The 6,287-nt window shown below is 37.7% G+C and overlaps 1 non-coding gene across 1 annotated transcript; it reads left to right on the top strand.

The window, feature by feature from the left end:
• The first annotated feature begins 1,468 nt into the window (after positions 1-1,468).
• TRNAC-GCA lies at positions 1,469-1,539 on the top strand. The gene has a single exon. It is a non-coding gene; the product is annotated as a tRNA-Cys (tRNA).
• The last annotated feature ends 4,748 nt before the right edge of the window (positions 1,540-6,287 follow it).

The raw sequence follows: 6,287 nt of genomic DNA on the forward strand, positions 1-6,287 counted from the left end.
GTCCATCACTAACTTGCGGAGTTTACTCAAAGTCATGTCCATGGAGTCGATGATACCATCCAACCTCTCATCCTCTGTCATCCCCTTCTCCTCCCACCTTCAATCTTTCCTAGCATCAGCGTCTTTTCAAATGAGTCAGTTCTTCGCATCAGGTGGCCAAAGTATTGGAGTTTCCACTTCAGCATCAGTCCTTCCAATGAATATTCAGGACTGATTTCCTTTAGGATGGACTGGTTGGATCTCCTTGCAGCCCAACAGACTCTCAAGTGTCTTCTCCAACACCACAGTTCAAAAGCATCAATTCTTTGATGCTCAGCTTTCCTTATAGTCCAACTCTCACATCCATACATGACTACTGGAAAAACCATAGCCTTGACTAGATAGAGCTTTGTTGGCAAAGTAATGTCTCTGCTTTTGAATATGCTGTCTAAGTTGGTCATAACTTTCCTTCTAAAGAGTAAGTGTCTTTTAATTTTATGGCTGAAATCACCATCTGCAGTGATTTTGGAGCCCAAAAAAATAAAGTCTGTCACTGTTTCTCCATCTATTTGCCATGAAATGATGGGACCAGATGCCATGATATTAGTTTTCTGAATGTTGAGCTTTAAGCCAACTTTTTCACTCTCCTCTTTCACTTTCATCAAGAGGCTCTTTTAGTTCTTCCTCACTTTCTGCCATAAAAGTCGTGTCATCTACATATCTGAGGTTACTGATATCTCTCCTGGCAATCTTTATTCTAGCTTGTGTTTCCTCCAGCCCAGCATTTCTCATGATGTACTCTGCATATAAGTTAAATAAGCAGGGTGACAATATATAGCCTTGACATACTCCTTTTTCTATTTGGAATCAGTCTGTTGTTCCATGTCCAGTTCTAAGTGTTGCTTCCTGACCTGCATATAGGTTTCTCAAGAGGCAGGTGAGGTGGTCTGGTATTCCCATCTCTTTCAGAATGTTTCACAATTTATTGTAATCATCACAATTTTGATGATTGTATTGTAATATACTGTAGCATGCATTATATCTCGAGATTTTTGACTATTTATTGTAAATTTGTACCATTGCTTTAACTTGTTGAGTTAATCACCATTTTATTGTGTTTCTGCAAGTTTGACTTTTAAACTTACAAACGTGAGTGATAACATATAGTACTCATCTTTTTCTGTCTGACGTCTCAGGTAGCATACTGTGCCTAGGCCATCCGTGTTTTCACAAATAGCAGTATGCCCTCCTCTTTTGTGGCTGAATAATATTCCATTATATGTGTATTAAATAGCATGTTTTCTTTATTCATCCATTGATGGACACTAAGTTTTTTCCATATCTTGGCTGTTATAATCTGGCCATAACCTTTGGAGTACACATATCTTTTCAAGTTATTGGTTTCACTTTGTTCCCAGAAGTGGAACTGCTGAGTCATGTTAGTCCTTCCTTTAATTTTGGGGGGGAAGCTCCATACTGTATAGGGGCTTCCTTGGTGGCTCAGAGGTTAAAGCGTCTGCCTGCAATGCAGAGACCCAGGTTCAATCCCTGGGTTGGGAAGATCCCCTGGAGAAGGAAATGGCAACCCACTCCAATAATCTTGCCTGGAGAATCCCATGGATGGAGGAGCCTGCTAGGCAACAGTCCACAGGGTTGCAAAGAGTCGGAGACGACTGAGCGACTTCACTTTCACTTTTCCATACTGTATGCCAAGGATTCCCTTTTCTCCACATTCTCACCAGCACTTGTTATCTCGTTTTTTTAATAATAGCCATTTTAACAGATATGAGATGATACCTCATTGTAGTTTCATTTGCATTTCCCTGATGATTATTGATATTGAGCGTCTTTTCACGTACCTGTTGGCCATCTGTATGTCTTTGGGAAAATGTCTGTGTAGGTCTTCAGCCTACTTTTATTTATTTTTTTTAGTTTATTAATTTTTTAATTGGTGGATAGTTGCTTTACAAATTTCTGTTGGTTTCTGCTCTACAATAACGCAAATCAGTCATAATTATATAAATATATATATATATAAATACACACATAAATACACACATATATTCCTTCCTTCCTGAACCTCCCTTCCCTCCCCTCATCCCACCCCTGTAGGTCATCACAGAGTACTAGGCTGGGCTTCTGTGTTATTTAGCAACTTCCTACTATCTGTTTATACATAATAATGTATATATGTGCCTTTTCATGGGATCCTGCCCATTTTTAAGTCAGATTATTTGCATTTTTGTTCCTTAGTTATGTGAGGTCTCTCTATATTTTGGATATTAACCCCTTATCATAAATTGATTTGCAAAAACGTTCCCTCATTCTGTAGGTTGCCTTTTCATTTGGTTGTTTTTATTATTCTTTTCTGTGTAAAATCTTTTAAATTTGATGGAGTCCTATTTGTTTATTGTTGTCACATCCAAAAAAATCATTGCTAACACCAGTGTTGAGGAGTTTCCTTCCTATGTTTTCTTCTAAGAATTTTAAATTATCAGAACTTATGTTTAGATCTTTGACATATTTCAAGTTACAAGTGGTATAAGATAATGGCTCATTCTCATCATCTTTTCATTTTATGGTTTCCATTGCTGTGCAGCAGCTTTTAAGTTTAATCCATGTCTTTATTTTAGTTTTTATTTTCATTACTCTAGGTCGTGGACTGATAAAGATCTTGCTGTGATTTATGTCAGTGTTCTGCCTGTATTTTCCTAAGAATCTTATGGTATCCAGCCTTACATTTGGGTCTTTAATGCAAAGAGTTTGAATTTATTCTTGAGTAAATTTGAGTTTATTTTTATGTATGACATTGCTGCTCCTGCTAAGTCGCTTCAGTCGTGTCCGACTCTGTGAGACCCCATAGACGGCAGCCCACCAGGCCCCCCATCCCTGGGATTCTCCAGGCAAGAATACTGGAGTGGGTTGCCATTTCCTTCTCCAATGCATGAAGGGGAAAAATGAAAGTCAAGTCGCTCAGTTGTGTCTGACTCTTAGCGACCTCATGGACTGTAGCCTACTAGGTTCCTCCATCCATGGGATTTTCCAGGCAAGAGTACTGGAGTGGGGTGCCATTGCCTTCTCTGATGTATGACATTAGAGTGTTCTAATTGCATTCTTTTACATGTAGCTGTCCAATTTTTCCAGCACCATTTATTGAAGAGACTATCTTTTCTCCATTGTATATGCTTGCCTCCCTTGTCATAGATTAATTGACCATAAGAACATGGGTTTATTTCTGGGGTTTCTATGCTGTTTCACTGACCTGTGTGTTTTGTCTGTTTTTTTGATACTACCATACTATTTTGGTTACTGTAGCTTTGTAATATAGCCTGAAGTCAGGGGATGTGATTGTTCCTGCTCTGTTCTTCTTTCTCAGATTGTTTTGACTATTCAGGTTCTTATGTGTCCATACAAACTTTCAAATGATCTGTTCTAGCCAGAGCAGGAAACCCTGGGTTATAGAAACAGGATGGTGAAAGTGGGCCTCCTTGCCTTGTTTCCCCGATCTTAGAGGAATGGCTTTCAGCTTTTCTTCACTGAGTATCTGTTAACTGTGGGTTTGTTATCTATTGCCTTTATTATGTTGAGGTATGTACCTCTATACCCAGTCTGCCTAGGGAGTTTTAATCATTAAAGGATGTTGTATTTTATCACATGCTTTTCTGCATCTACTGAAATAATAATGCAGTTTTTATCTTTTATTAATGTTATGTATTACATTTATTGATTTGCATGTTGAACCATCTTTGGATACAAGGAATAAATCCCATCTGATCATGATGTGTAACCCCTTTGTGTCTTAAGATTTTGTTGAATGTTTTTGTAGCTAAACTCCTTAGGGATATTGCTCTATTGTTTTCTTTAAGTGTTCTTTTCTAGCTTTAGAATCAGGGTAATTAGAGGCCTCAAAAAATGAATTTGGAAGTGTTTCCTCCTCTTCACTTTTTGAAAGACTTTGAGAAGGACTGATATTAATTTTCTTTTGAATGTTTGGTAGAATTTGCTAATGGAGCCATCCAGTCCCGGGAGTGTGTTGGGAGGCTTTTGATCACTGATTTAACCTCTTTGCTTGTTACTGGTCTGTTCACATTTTCCACTTCGTCCTGATGCAGTCTTGGTAGTTTGTGTTTATAGTTTATCCATTTCTTCTAGGCTCTCTTGTGGGCATATAGTTGTTCATAATAGTCTCATATGGTCTTTAATATTTCTGTAGTGTCTTCCTTTTCATTTCTGAGTTTTTTTTTCTAGTCTGGTAAAAGGTTTTGTTGGTTTTGTTTATCTATCAAAGAGTCAGCTCTAATTTTGTTAATTCTATTTTCCCCCCCTCTGGTCTCTATTTCATGTATTTCCACTTTGATCTTGACTATTTCCTTCCTTCCTCCTGATAACTTTTTCTAGATCTTTGAGGTATAAAGTCAGGGTTTTTTTTGGTTTTGTTTTTGTGTTTTTTTTGAGATTTAATTAATATATGAACTTATTTGCTATAGTCTGTCCTCTTAGAACTGCTTTACCTGCATCCCATGATAGGTTATATTTCCATTTTCATTTGTTGTGAGATAATTTTTTTCCCCTCTGACTCACTGGTTGTTTAGTAGGAGTGTCTTGTTTGTTTTCCATGTATGTGTAGATTTTCCAGCTTTCCTCTTGTGGATTTCTAGTTTCACACCATTGCTATCCAAAAAGACAGTTGTCATGATTTCAGTATTTATTGAGATGTGTTTTTGCTTTCATTTCTTTTCATATCATATGATCTATCCTAGATAATGTTCTGTGTGCACTTGAGATGTATATTCTGCTGCTCATTTCAAATCTTATATGTCTATTAAGGTCATTTGTTACAGGTATGGTTAAATTTCAGTATTTGTTATTGATTTTATGTGGATTATCAGTGGTCACTTATCAGTGTGATATTGAAAGCCTCTAGTACTATTGCATTATCTATCTCTCCCTTTTGCTGTGTTAGAATTTGCTTAACAAGTTTCATTGTACCAATGTGGGGTTTATATTTATGACTGCTGTATCTTCTGGATGTTTTGACCTTTTTATCATTATACAGTGACCTTTTGTCTTTTATTATTTTTGGTATCAAGTCTGTTTTGTCTGGCTGTACCTGCTTTCTTTTGCTTTCCAATTGCACGGAATATCCTCTTACACTCAAATCTTTACCCTGAGCCTATGTGTATCTTTAGAGCTGAAAAAGTTAGGTCTTTGTAATACATCCAGCCACTCCATGCCTTGACTAAAGAACTGAGTTTATTATAAGTAGAGTGATTATTGCTATGTAAGTACTCCTTCGGAGAAGGCAGTGGCAACCCACTCCAGTACTCTTGCCTGGAAAATCCCATGGATGGAGGAGCCTGGTAGGCTGCAGTCCATGGGGTCACTAAGAGTCAGACACGACTGAGCGACTTCACTTTCACTTTTCCCTTTCATGCATTGGAGAAGGTAATGGCAACCCAATCCAGTGTTCTTGCCTGGAGAATCCCAGGGACGGGGGAGCCTGGTGGGCCACTGTCTCTGGAGTCACACAGAGTCAGACACGACGGAAGTGACTTAGCAGCAGCAGCAATATGATTTATAAATTTTTATTTCATAAGTAATACCTTTTATTGCCCTTTAAAGCTTCTGATTGTAGTCAGTGTGCCTGCCTGCCTATGAGGGTTCATCTGATTTTGATTCTCTTTTTGGCAAAATAATTGAATAACTAAGCTTTAGGAAGCTTTCATCTTAGATTACCCACAATTCTGAATCATTAGGCCCTTCATGAAAGTTTGTACAAGCTAGTATGATTCTGTTCAACAGGACTGAGTATGAAGATTTGTGGCAACTACAGCAGACCTGTGGACAACATAGGTTTCAACTGCACAGGTCTGTTTACCTGATTTCACTAAATACATGCAACAGTCCTTCACGAATGCATGAAGTTGGTTGAATGCATGCATGCAGAAAGAAGGATATGGAGTGACCAAACTGGCAAGTTACACATGGATTTCCAATTGCACAGAGTCAGCACCCCTAACCCTCATGTTCTTCAAGGGTCAACTATTTTCACCTGTCAGACATATTATTCAGTAGGGTTGAAGCTATCAAAAGCATGGCTATTACACTTTTCTTTACCATTTGTACTCCATAATGATTTCACAGAAGGTGAGGCAGCAGGAGAAAGGCAGGGAGGGTGTAAATTTAGCCACAAACTCTCCATTCACAGAAGGATTTTTAAAGCTTAAAAATGTATATATTTATATATGTGTATATACATATATATCAGTATTACATGCATATTTATATAATTTTATTTTTAAATGTTA

The sequence above is a fragment of the Bison bison genome, unplaced genomic scaffold (assembly GCF_000754665.1).
Source record: "Bison bison bison isolate TAMUID 2011002044 unplaced genomic scaffold, Bison_UMD1.0 scf7180017863958, whole genome shotgun sequence".
Lineage (NCBI taxonomy): Eukaryota > Metazoa > Chordata > Mammalia > Artiodactyla > Bovidae > Bison > Bison bison.